Raw genomic sequence first — 14,186 nt, 5'->3', positions numbered from 1 at the left:
ACTTGCAGCAAGGATTATTGTCAAACTCTACTCACTAGGCCAAAGACCTTTGTCGTGTTAGTGAAAAATTTGCCCCTCACATAGCATACTACCTACACTTGCAAGTTTACCAGTTAGTTAGGGCACCAACTCCAAGCTCCAACAATGTGCAATCTCCATCTGTTTTAACATATTTTATTATTTCTGCATCAAGAATAGCATGTTTTATAAAGGTCTTTTTAAATATTTTAATATTTTTGTAAAACTGGCTTAATTTCCATTTCTTTATAGGAAATCCATATTTTCTGCCTGAAAGCTTGTAATTTTTAAAAAACTTATTTAAGTCAAATATTGTACGCGTGTTCTCATCTTCTTGATTTTACCTGGAATGCAATGAGCTTTTTCATCCTCAATACACTGTAGTCTTTCCTTTGGAACAGTCATTTTTATTCTATTTATTTTTGTTTACTGTACCTGAAACCCTAGTTATTTGTATATTGGCTTTTCATTTTGTGCCATTCCCAAATTCGATTTTCTCATTATTTTATTTTCACTGTATTTTTTCTATGCATTATGAGAGAATTTTTCAAATGCATTCTCCAAATTGAACTAAGTTAATTACTGTCCCTCGACTCTGGTTTTTGATTATGTCCAATGTGTACTTTAATTCTATTTTTTAGTATTATATTATTTTTACATTTTTCCAATGTGTTCTTTGTTTTTCCATAATGCTATATGATGCTATTACCTACATTACCTTAAGGATGTTTTCTTGTTAATTCTGCAGAAGTTTTTACCTTTGTGATACTGATAACTGAGTCATTGTGATGTGATAGGCAATACACTACATGGTTTACAGACATTATTACATTTCTTCATATATGCTCATGCTCTGGATTTTCCAGATGTTGTTCCTTTATTAATGAAATATTTTAAAGATTCATGCTAGCATTTCTTTTTTCTTTATATACTCTCCAGTGCAAAACAAGATCTCTTCAGTTTTAATTTTTTTTCTTAAAATCTATGTATGGGGCTTTCTCATGGTTGCTGTCCCAATAAGCATTATAATGTGGAATGCGGTTTCTGGTATAATTCCCGATTTCTAGCAGCCTGCAGATAACATTCAACCAACACTGTATATTTCTTTGCAGGCTTAAAATCATAGGGGAAATTGTAAAACTAAATTCCCAAAATGTGCTGTTTTATTCCACTCTCTTCTGTACATGGGCTAATACTAATTTCAAAATTCAATGTATCTCTACCAGTGCTACCCTTTATAGCCGCCCTTTTGGCTATTTTTCTTGAGATGAGACATCTGATACAAAAATAAAGTCCTTGTTACTTTATCATTAAGCATCCTATAAAAATAAATGCCTGGTTCCCAACTTTTTATGTTGGTACAGACTCTGCATTCCTTACTATTGACTATGGATGTGTATTAAATGTGGGCCTATATTTTGACTTCATATCTGTCCACATGCATCTCCATTTTCCTCAGTTCAGAGAAGTTAACCATTCCAAAATTTTCTGGATTTAGAATATCCATCAGTTGTAGTATCAGTGCTGCTTGTGTTTGTTTCTTTTTTTCTTCATTTGTGATGAAAATTTAATAGAAAGTTGGGAGAGACTCTTTCAGATAGTGCAGATTAAAATCACTTTAAAATGCACATCTACTTTACATCTCAGAAAAAACTGACAGCAACGTGGTGTGTGAACTAGAAAGATTCCAATAAAGACAGAAATTGGTGATCAACCGATGAAAGGTGAGAGTATACGCAGATTTCTGAATTAGGCAATTTCATATATGAAGCTACCATAGATTTATAAATCTGCAGAGCTACAGGGCTACCATGGAGCTATTAATCAAAGTGGGGGAAATAGGATATAGAAGTTGTGGTTCTGTGAAGAAGAGTAAATTTAGATGCAATCATATTGTGTTTGAACTTGCTTTGAGATATTTAAGGTGAAAGAATCAACTAGTTAGACATGTGGCTCTAATATTCAGGAGATTAGTCTGGAAAGAAGATAAAAGCTTTAAAGTAGAAAAGTGAATATATAAAATCCATTGTCCACGGAATGCCTATGTAGTTGAAAGTACACAGAAATAGACAACGTGTTTGGAGAAATAGCCAAACTAATTTTCATCTACAACTCTAAGTACTTGTCAACTAGATGATAAAACTTGTGTAAAAATGGGCATACTTAATGAGAATAAACTTGAATGGTTTGTAAAAATAGTAGAAATCATAAAAACTTAAAAGTATATTTTGAGTAATACTTTGATTTTATAATAAATACATCATTTCCACAATGGATTAATTTGATTTATAGTATCCAATATTATCTTAAGTATTTACTATTTGCAAAAAAATGAGTTTCAGTAATCTAATTACATATCATATAACACATGGAGAATCCTGAAATAAAATTGTTTTAAGTCTGAACAATACAAATTTTAAATAATCAGAAATATTCAAATACAGATATCTGTCCCACATTTTCTTTATTTATTAAGAAGTAAATATTAACTGAAGCAGGATTATATCATAATTATCATCATTATTAGACAGTGTAGTATGGTTGTTAATAGCACAGGCTCTAGTATCTTTTTGTTTCTCTGATTGATTTCCAATACCATATATTTCACTTTTTACGAACTTTGGCAATGTATCCAAACTTTCAAACTTGTTTATGCATCTGTCAAAAAAAAAAAAAAAAACAGAAAAAACCTCTCTTTTAGTTTGTCATAAGACTCAAATGAAATAGTCTATGTAAAATAATTAGAGCAAAGTATGGAAATGGTCTTATCATTAACACAATATTATATACCTGAGTAATCCTATAAGAGAACAAAGATCGGATTAAAGACCAGGGCATACATGTTACAAAAGAAGCTTATTATTTGTCTCACTGATTTTTATCAAAACAGAAGCAGGTTTTATAATCATAAACAGGGCAGCATTTTAATGTTACAAACTAAGAAGAATATCAAGCTTCAGGTTCATAGGAACTGAAACATCTCTCTACTATTAAACATATATAATGAGGCAAGATGAATGGGCATTACCTGGGGTGAATTCTTAGGTAAATGTAGTTACTGAAAAGAGATGTTTTCCTGCTTACTAAAAGGAGTAAATGAAATTTGGTATCTAAGTTAATAATTCTAAAATTCCAAATCACAATTAGTCAATTTTTTTATACCAAGGCCTAATCACAGTTAAATAGAATATTTCAGGAAGAGCAAATAAAGGTAAATCAACTGACAAGTGCATACTAAATATCTATTATGAGCAAGCAACTCCACTAAACAAGGATTAGCCCCAAATACCCCTTATTCTCATAATCCAGCTGAAGGATGAAAAATTTAATCAAAATCATGAGAGTACAAGATAGTAAGTGGTAAACATCGAATAAATGTATTTAAATAAATTGAAGTTAAATTGAAATTAATTAAATATCTTAGTTCAGAGATTAATCTCACAGACAAAATAGTGAATGAAAGAAGCTAAACACAAACAGTATGTAATACATGATTCATTTATATAAAAATCAAGTATAGGGAGAGATAATTATGGTAATAAAATTCAGAATAATGGTTACTATTTGAGAGGACACTGATGAGGATGTGGCATTAAGAGGCCTTCTGGGTTGCTGATAATGTTCAATAAGTTGATCTTGGACGTTGTTACACAGGTAGAGATGGATGTAAAACTTCCTTGAGCTGTACTCTAAAGCTTTATGCATTTTACTGAATGTACATTAAACTTCAACTAAAATAATTTAAAAATTCTAAATTTAGAAAGTCAAGATCCTACAAGAGAATTCTGCTCCAAAAGGCCGTAATGCCACTCTTCCATAATTCCACTTCCCCTACTTTCCTCTTGATGGCAGTCCCTGGACTTGAATGGGCCCATATCTGCATCTCCATTCCCCATCTGCTGCCTCTATTTAACTGCCCTTTCTCGGAATACCCTGATCCTTTTCGTCATCCTCACTGAGCCAACCCTCCAAGAGCCCATGTACTATTTCCCCATGTTGTCCACCACTGACATTGGCTTATGCATCTCTACACTGGTGACAGTGCTGGGAATATTCTGGCTCAATGCTCGGTAGATTAGCTTTAACACTTGTTTATCACAGATGTTCTTCATTCACCTCTTCACTTTCATGGAATCTTCAGTGCTCCAGGCTATGGCCTTTGATCATTTTGTGGCCACTTCTAACCCCTTAATATATGCTATCATTCTAACTCATGCAAGAATTGCACAGATTAGTTTGGCAGTCATTACCAGGGAGACTGTCATTTTGACACCACTAATCCTACTTTTTAAGTGACTGTCATTCTGCCGCAGCCACGTGCTCTGCCACTCCTACTGTTTCCACCCTAATGTAAAGAAACTCTCATGTTCAGACACAAAGATCAACAGTGCATTAGGATTAACTGCAATCATCTCTACTGCCTGAGTGAACTCCATCTTTATCTTGCTCGCCTATCTGCTGATCATTCGCTCAGTTCTCAGCATTGCATCCTCAGAGGAGAGGAAGAAGGCCTTCAGCACCTGCATTTCTCATATCACTGCTGTTGGTATATTCTACATCCCTTTGAACAGCCTGTCCTTTGTTCACAGATTTGGAAAACATGCCCCACCCTATGTGCCCACCCTCATTGCTAACATATACTTGCTCATCCTCCCTGTGATGAATCTCATCATCTACACACTGTAGATGTTTTCACACTGAAAACAAAGCAGATTCAGAAAGCTGTGCTCAAATTTGCATGTTCGAAGGGAATTCATATTTAACATGTACTACTCCTATAAAGACTTATTTCAAAGTCTAGAAAATTTACCACAAATTGGAGTTACAAACCCATGCATGCAATTTTAGAGTTGAGTAAAACTAAATGCCATCCAATTCAGATGTCTCCAGAATGTGATCATCATTGCTAAGCAATCTCTTTTCTACCATCAAAATACTAATTCAGATTCTCACTATCTTAGTTACCTTGTTCCAGTAGATCACTAACTGAATTAATGTTTCTATGCTGTTTCTGCTCAATGATCACATGATTCACTTTGAATTAAGATTCCAAATATCCAGCCCTAAGAACATTTTAAAAAGAAACAAATAAATATATATATTTTATTTTTATTTCACATGCACCAACTAAATGAAGCAGCACATCCTGTCTATGGTAATTTCCTCCACAATTCAGGCTTAACTTTTCTTTAAAGTTTCATTCACTTTTTTCTCTTTTCCCATACTCTGCAGTCTAAAAATGCCAGTCTGCTTACGACTTCTTCAGATGTATGCAGTTTTTTCATGGTGGGCTTTACTGTTGACTCCATTTCAACTTTAACACCCACTTCACCTTGAAGTTCTACTTATGTTTCAAGGCTCATCTTTAAATATCTTCCTCATTAAATATTTTATGATCGCTCCAGTGATATTTATTCTCTCCTCATAATTTTCTTTCATATTGCTTTACTCATATCAGTTTTACTTTTATATGTGTGCACACCTATGTGTATATTATTATAGCTTTCACAAGACTGTACATTTCCTAAATAAAAAGTTTTGATTTTATTTGAAGACTTTGTAATACTCAGCAGAATACCTTTCACATAGTAGATACTTATTGATAGTTGTTGAATTGAACTATACATAAAAATCTATCAAATAATCTATCTAAACAATTCCAGTGATAACTCCTTTGATTCAATATTTGACATGTGTAACACAAGAAATTTCTCTTTCAACTGAGTAAAATTTTTCTGCCTATATCATCTAGTAATTGATCCTAGTTCTAACTTTCCAAACTGTATAGTTGAATGGCTATTTTGGAACTTTAGGTCTTAGAAAGTTGTCCCTGTTTGGTCCCACATCCAATAAATCTGTATTTCTTGTCTATTCTTTAAAAAATAATAGATTTAGGGGGCAGAGATTTGTTACATGGATATATTGCATAGTGGTGAAGTCTGGGCTTTTAGTATAGGCATCATCCGAATAGAGTGCATTATACCCATTAAATCATTTCTCCTCCCATATCCCACTTCCACCCTCCTACCCTTCCCAGTTACCAATGTCTATTATTCCACTCTAAATGGCCATATATGCATATTATTTAGCCCCTACTTATAAATGAGAATATGCAGTATTTTACTTTCTGTTTCTGAGTTATTTCATTTAAGATAATGTCCTCTAGTTCCATTCATGTTACTGCAAAAGACATCACTTCATTCTTGGGATTGAGTATGATTCCATGATATATACTGACCACATTTTCTTTATCCAGTCATCCAGTAGTGGACACTTAGATTGATTCCATATTTTTGCTATTGTGAAGAGTACTGTAATAAACACATGAATACAGGTTTTAAAAATATATAATAATTTATTTTCCTTTGGGAAACTACTCAATAGTGGAATTGGCATCTCAAATAGTAGTTCAACTTTTAGTTCCTTGAGAAATCTCCATATAGTTTTCCATGGAGTACTGGTAATTACATTCCCACCAACAGTGTGTAAATGTTCTCTTTTCTCCACATCCTCACAAACATCTGTTATTTTTTGACATTTTAATAATAACCCTTCTGATAGGTATCTCATTGTGGTTTTAATCTGCACTTCTCTGATGATTAGTGGTGTTGAGCAATTTTCATAAGCTTGTTGGCCATTTGTATGTCTTCTGTAGAAAACTGTCTGTTAATGTCCTTTGCCCACTTTTTAATAGTTATTTGTTATTTGTTGTCATTGAGATGTTTGAATTCCTTGTAGATTCTGAATATTAGTCATTTGTTAGATGCACAACTGGTAAATATTTTATCCCCTTCTGCAAGTTATCTGTTCACTCTGTTGATTAATTTATTTTGCTGGGCAGAAGCTTCATAGTTTAATCAAGTCCACTTTATCTATTTTTGTTTCTGTTGCATTTGCTTTTGAGGTCTTAGTCATGAACTCCTTGCCAAGGCAAATGTCTATAAAAGTTTTTTCTAGCTTTTCCTCTAGTATTTTTAAAACTTCAGGTCTTACATTTGAGTCTTCATTCCGTCTTGAGTTAAATTTTGTATATGGTGAGAGATGGGGGTCCAGGTTCATTCTGCATATGGCAATCCAATTTTCCCAGCACCATTTATTTAATAGGGTTTCTGTCCTTTCCCCAGTGTATGTTTTTGTCAACACTGTCACAGATCAGCCAGCTATAGATATGTGGCTTTATTTCTGGGTTCTCTACTCTGTTTCATTGGTCAATGTGTCTATTTTTATACCACTACTGTGCTCTTTTGCTTACTATAGCCTTGTAGTGCAATTTCAAGTCAAGTAATGTGATGCCTACAGCTTTGTTCTTTTTGCTTAGGTTTCTTTTGGCTATTCAGGCTCCTTTTTTATAAGAATTTTATATTTTTTTTAATTCCGTGGAAAAATGACTTTGGTAATTTGTTAGGTATTACATTGAATCTGCAGATTGCTTTGGCAGTATGGTCATTTTAACAATACCGATTTTCTGATCCATGATCATGGGATATTTTTCCATTTGTTTGTATCATCCACATTTTTTTCTCAGCATTTTGTAGTTTTCCTTGTAGAGATCCTTCACCTCCTTGATTAAATGAATTCCTAAGTATTCTTTATAGCTATTATAAATGAAGTTGAGTTCTTATTTGGTTCTCAGCTAGATAGATAGCTATTGTCATTTAGAAATGCTACTGATTTTTGTATGTTGATTTTGTATCCTGAAACTTTACTGAATGTATTTATCAAATCTAGGAGTCTTTTGGTGGAGTCTTCAGAATTTTCTAGGTATACGATCATATCATCAGCAAATAGAGATAATTTGATTTCCTCTTTTCCAATTTTGATACGTTTCCTTTTTGCTCTTGCCTGATTGCTCTGACTAGGACTTCCAGTACTATTCTGAATAAAAGTGGTGAAAGTAGGCATCCTTGTCTTGTTTCAGTCCTTAGAGAAAATGTTTTCAACTTTTTCCCATTCAATATGATGTTGGCTGCCAGTTTGTCATACGAGGCTTTTATCATTTTCAGATATTTCCTTCTATTCCTAGTTTCTTGAGGGTTTTTAATCATGAACTCATGCTGAATTTTATCAATTGCTTATTCTGCAACTATTGCCATGATCATATGAGTTTTTTTTAAAAATCTGCTTATGTGGTGAATCATACTCATTGATTTGCCTATGTTGTGACATCCTTGAATCTGTGGAATAAAACCCACTTCATTGTTGGGTTTTTTTTTTTTTTTTTTTGATGTGCTGTTTGATTCAGTTTGCTAGTATTTTATTAAGAATTTTTGCATCTATATTCATCAGGGATATTTATCTGTAGTTTTATTTTCATGTGTGTCCATGCCTGGCTTTGGTATTGGTGATAGAGTCTGCATAAAATGAGTTAGGGATAATTCCCCCCTCATTGATGTTTTGGAACAGTTTTAATTGGATTGGTACCAACTCTTCCTTCTATGTCTGGTAGAATTTGGCTGTTAATCCTTCTGGTTCTGTATTTTTCTTATTCGGGAGATTTTTATTACTGATTCAATATTACTAATCAATATTAGTCTGTTCAGGTTTTCTGTTTCTTTCTGGTTCAATCTTTGGAGGTTATATTTCCAGGAATGTATTCATTTCCTTTACGTTTTCTAATTTGTGAGTGTAGAGTTGCTCATAGTAGTTTGTGATGATCTTTTGTATTTCTAAGGTATCAATTTCTTCTCTTCTTTCGTTGGTTAATCTAGCTCGTTGTCTATGACTTTTTTTTATTTTTTCAAAGAACCAACTTTTCATTTTCTTGATTCTTTGTATTGTTCTTTTGGTATCAGTTCTGTTTAGTTCTGCTCAGATCTTTGTAATTTATTTTCTCCTGCTAGCTTTGGTTCCATTTGTTCTTGTTTTTCTAGTTTCTTGATGTATGATGTTAGGTTAACTTGTGATCTTTCTATTCTTTTGATGCAGGCATTGAATGCTATAAAACTCTCTCTCAGTACTGTTTTTGCTGTATGCCGGAGGTTTTCTTATGTTGCCTATTTTAACACCAAAATATCTTATCTTCACTTTTGGACTCAGTTTAGGCATCAAAATCCTTTACCTAAATCATAGTTTCCTTAGAGTTCTCTAGGTCTCCAATCTTACCTTTTCCCTCCTTCTGTTTTCCATAAAACATAAAGACCTCTTTAAAAGGTTTTTAATGAAATATTAATATACAAAAAAAAGTTCTCATTAATAAAATATATTTTAGAAAAGGCCAAAATTTTCCTTGCTATATTCCCCCAAACCCAGTCTCTTTCTGACTTCTCCACAGAGGTAACCATTGTACAGTTTCGATTTTTATCATTTCTTTTTATATTTATATACATAAATATGGAAAAATAAAATTTAAAACAAATTCTATCCTTTGTATTTCATATAGTAACACAGTTCCTTAAGGACACTTTTCCTGTTTTTTAAATACTGCATAAAACCAACTAAAGAAACTTGCTCATTACCCAGAATTCCTATGGATCTCACTGTCCCTTCATATTTTCTGTTCAACACTTTCCAAGGTATTAGCCCTCTATGGTTTCAAACCCCACTGGCTAATTCTCTACACCTCTATCATATCTATTTGGTAAGCTCATTCTGACTGCTACTTCGTTTAGACATAGAAATGCTGTGGAATGCTATATCTAAGCATTACTTCCTCAGGGTCCACTTGCATCAACCACAGTCACTAAGAACCCTACCACAATTACTCTAGCTTATTGCCAGAATCAGTGACCTGGGATTTGGCAGTCTGACTCACCCTGCCCTACTTCAAACATTCCTATTTTTACAAGTAAGGATAAAATGTGGCACATTTTACAACACCAAACATCCAGCTCAAAGTTCTGTGGCCTTAAGAACTGAGACATGATTATTCCAATATATAGTTTTTTTGTTTTGTTTTGTTTTTGTTTTTGTTTTGTGACAGAGTCTTACTCTTGTCACCCAGGCTGGAGTGCAATGGCACAGTCTCAGCTCACTGCAACTTCCACCTCCTGGGTTCAAGCAATTCTCCTGCCTCTGCCTCCTGAGTAACTGGGATTACAAGTGTGCACCACCACGCCCAGCTAATTTTTCTATTTTTAGCAGAGATGTGGTTTCGCCATGTTGGCCAGGTTGGTCTCAAACTCCTGACCTCATGATCCCCTACCAGCCTCCCGAAGTACTGGGATTACAGGTGTGAGCCACCAAGCCTGGCCCCAATTTATATTCTTATTCATCTTTTAACAACAACATGTATTTAGCATCTACTGTAAATCAAGTAGTGAGATGGATATTGAGAATATAAATGAACAAGACTAGCTTCTTGCCTTAAGAGTACTTAATGCCTAGTGAGGAATATAATTTGCAAAGATATAATTTAAAAAATATTTACTATATAGATTTACCTTTTTTCAAGAAACCTCAATAAAGAACACAAATATTAGATGATTCCTATTACAAGAACCTTAACCAGTAATTCTACTTTACTGCGACCATGGTATAAAATCAAAAACTACTTCACACAGAAATAGGAAGAACACTAAAAGGATAGAAACCACTAAAAGTGAGAATTAATAATGTGAGAAAATACTTGAAATAATAATGCAAGTCAATGGTAACATAAGATTGACTATGAAAATTTAAATTGACATTCAAATTTTGATAATGGCATCACTTGTCTATGAAGTGTTTTCCAAAGGTTAATCCATGGTCTGAATACATAACAACTATAGTACAAGGCCAAACACATAACTTGCTTGAGGATCTTGCTAAAAATTTAGATTCCTGATACATCTCTACCAGGGAATATTATTTGGCATTAAAATTAGCCCCTCGTGCCCATGTATTTCCAACTATACTTGGAATTTAGGTCTCAGTCTAGACACCATTATTTGCTGGAAACCATTCCTTATTCCCCAAAATGAGCTTGTTGCCCTCTTTATGTGCTGTGGTAGCATTCCAAATTTACTATCCATGCTATAGTTCCACTATACTTGCCTTTGTCCTCTAGTCAACTACTCATGATGAGGTCAGGGACTTTGTTGTTATTAACACTTAATTTCCTATGCCTTGCCCACAGCAGATGTACAGTACCCATTTGCTGAATTACTGAATATATCTGTCTGATTTTCAGTACTGTGCTTGGATTAAAGTGACTGTTTTGTCACGTAGCACTGGAAACTCACCACTGCTCCATTTCTGGCTCATGCTGTGCATTACAGCAGGGTTTCTTACAAGTGCTATCTCACCAGCTCCCTCTTGCTGGTTCTAGGTTTGTCTTCTGTATGGCACACAGATCAAATGTATTTTCCAGTAAAGCAACTTTCAGCCATTTGAACATAGCCATATATTTGTTCTTAGTCTTCTCTGTTTCTGGCTAATTATACATTTTGTAACTTCCAAGTGTCCCTTTTTTCTTTGTGCATCATTATTATACTTTCTTTTTCTTGTTGTTTTTGGTTTGTTGTTGTTTTAATTTTTATTTTACTTTAACTTCCAGGATACATGTGCAGAACTGCAGGTTTGTCACATAGGTGGTTTGCTACACCTACTGACCCATCCTCTAAGTTCCCTCCCCTCCCCCACTGCCCCCAAGAGGCCCTCGTGTGTGTTGTTCTCCTCCCCGTGTCCATGTTCTCATTGTTCACCTCCCACTTATGAGTGAGAACATGTGGTGTTTGGTGTTCTGTATTAGTATTAGTTTTCTGTTGCCTGTTTTCTGTATTCTGTATTAATTTGCTGAGGATGATGGCTTCCAGCTTCATCCATGTCCTTCAAGGACATGATCTCATTCCTTTTATGACTGCATAGTATGCATGGTATACGTGTACCATATTTTCTTTATCCAGTATACCATTGATGGGCATTTAGTGTGGTTCTGTGACTTTGCTATTGTAAACAGTGCTGCAATAAACATACATGCACATGTGTCTCTATAGTAGAATCATTTATATTCCTTTAGGTAAATACCCAGTAATGGGATTGCTGGGTCAAATGGTATTGCTGGTTCTAGATCCTTGAGATCTCAGAAATAACATCACACATCTACAACTATTTGCTCTTTCACAAACCTGACAAAAACAAGTAATTGGAAAAGGATCCCCTTTTCAATAAATGGTGCTGGGAAAACTGGCTAGCTACATGCAGAAAACTGAAACTGGACCCTTTCCTTACACCTTATACAAAAATTAACTCGAGATGGATTAAAGACTTAGATATAAAACCCAAAACAATAAAATCCCTAGAAGAAAACCTAGGCAATACCATTCAAGACAGGCATAAGGAAAAACTTCATGATGAAAATGCCAAAAGCAATTGCAACAAAAGCTAATATTGTCCCTTTCAATACACTTTGGCAAGAACAAGACTAATAAAATCAATGCTTTTAGGCCACTGGAATACCATGTAATAAAATTAATGTCATTCTGTGGAAGGGACTAAAATGTCTCTAAGGTACTTTCCAGTTATAAAATTCTAGGACTCTACATGACTCTAAAACAGTATGAATTAAGATATTTAAATTCAGTGCTCCAGGTTGACTTAGAGGAGATGTCCAAAGCCAAAATATAATTTCTTTTTTTTTAGAAGACTAAGAACAAACATATGGCTATGTTCAAATGGCTGAATGTTGCTTTACTGGAAAATAATTACATTTGATCTGTGTGCCATACAGAGGACAAACCTAGAACCAGCAAGAGGGAGCCTGTGAGACAGCACTTGTAAGAAACCCTGCTGTAATGCACAGCATGAGCCAGAAATGGAGCAGTGGTGAGTTTCCAATGCTACGTGACAAAACAGTCACTTTAATCCAAGCACAGTACTGAAAATCAGACAGATATATTCAGTAATTCAGCAAATAGGTACTGTACATCTACTGTGGACAAGGCACAGAGTCTCACTCTTGTTGCCCAAGCTAGAGTGCAATGGCGCAATCTCGGCTCACTGAAACCTCTGCTTCCAGGGATCAAGCGATTCTCCTGCCTCAGCCTCCTGAGCAGCCGGCATTACAGGCACCCGCCATCACGCCCAGCTAATTTTTTGTATTTTTAGTAGAGACGACGTTTCACTATGTTGGCCTGACTGGTCTCGAACTCCTGACCTCGTGATCCGCCTGCCTCGGCCTCCGAAAGTGCTGGGATTACAGACATGAGCCACCGCCCCCAGCCCCAAAATATTATATCTTTGTATGTTCTCCTGCTGTGACTTTCCTGCCTATGACCACTGGTTTTTATTAACTTCTTGGTCATTTATTTTATTAACTTTATCATATTAACTTTCTTGGTCATTTATTTTATTTAAATTTCTATTGATGATTCTAGCCATAAGTGCATTATTTTTTATTATAATGTTATTCTTCTAATATGTATAACTGTTAAAATGTTCTTCTAAAATTATCTGATGAATAAGGATCTTATTTTTATTTTTTATATTAATTTTGAAATGATGTCAGGAAACTGAATGATAAACTGATTTTATTTTAGTTAATATACTCTTCCGTCAATTATGCAGTTAATGGAACAAGAATCACTTCATAATCAGTAATTATAATTCCATACCCATTACAATCCATACCTGAAATTTTCTATATGAGACTTTTTCCATATTTCATATATTTAGGATATTAAGTAATGCCCATAAGCTTATCGTTATGACATTTTTAACTGCAATTACATTGAATAAAAAAATGGAGATTATCAAATTCAACCTTTCTTACTATTAATATTAAATGTCAAGACCAAAGACATATGGCTATTTTGTGGCTGATTCAAAACTGAGCAGGCTTTGATGAAAAATATGCCAGGTTCTCAGCAGCCTATAAGAGCAGGAGTAACAGCTGAGACTGGACAGCAGTAGTAGCTAGAGATAAAAAAAAAAAAAAAGGTAGTCAACAGTACAACCTGCAGTCCCAAGAGGTATCATAAAGTAAGATTTGGAGATAGAATATTTCACTATTGAAGGAGGTAAAATTGTGTGGCTATAACACAGTTGCGTGAGTATATTCTCCATATCAATGGTTGGAGTCATCATAGTTCTGAATGTCCATGAATGACCAGTGGGATTCTAGCCAATGCCTAGGTCTATGAGAAAATTGCCCAATCTTCTTGCGGTCAAGAAGAACAAAACATTAATATTCAAAGCACTACCAGACTGGCTTAGTGAGGGTCTTAGCAAGATTTTCCAGCACTAAGGGTCCC

General features: G+C 34.4%; 1 non-coding gene and 1 pseudogene across 1 annotated transcript; one reads left to right on the top strand and one right to left on the bottom strand.

The window, feature by feature from the left end:
- On the bottom strand, window positions 1–153 carry LOC115893748. Its single transcript, XR_004053803.1, has one exon. It is a non-coding gene; the product is annotated as a small nucleolar RNA SNORA62/SNORA6 family (small nucleolar RNA).
- A 3,668-nt stretch (window positions 154–3,821) lies between these two features.
- Window positions 3,822–4,781, top strand: LOC104665221 (annotated as a pseudogene).
- Window positions 4,782–14,186: the final 9,405 nt, after the last annotated feature.

This window comes from Rhinopithecus roxellana, chromosome 15, assembly GCF_007565055.1.
Source record: "Rhinopithecus roxellana isolate Shanxi Qingling chromosome 15, ASM756505v1, whole genome shotgun sequence".
In the NCBI taxonomy this organism is placed as follows: domain Eukaryota; kingdom Metazoa; phylum Chordata; class Mammalia; order Primates; family Cercopithecidae; genus Rhinopithecus; species Rhinopithecus roxellana.
The sequence above is the reverse complement of the archived record's forward strand: the minus strand, read 5'-3'. Positions and strand labels throughout refer to the sequence as shown.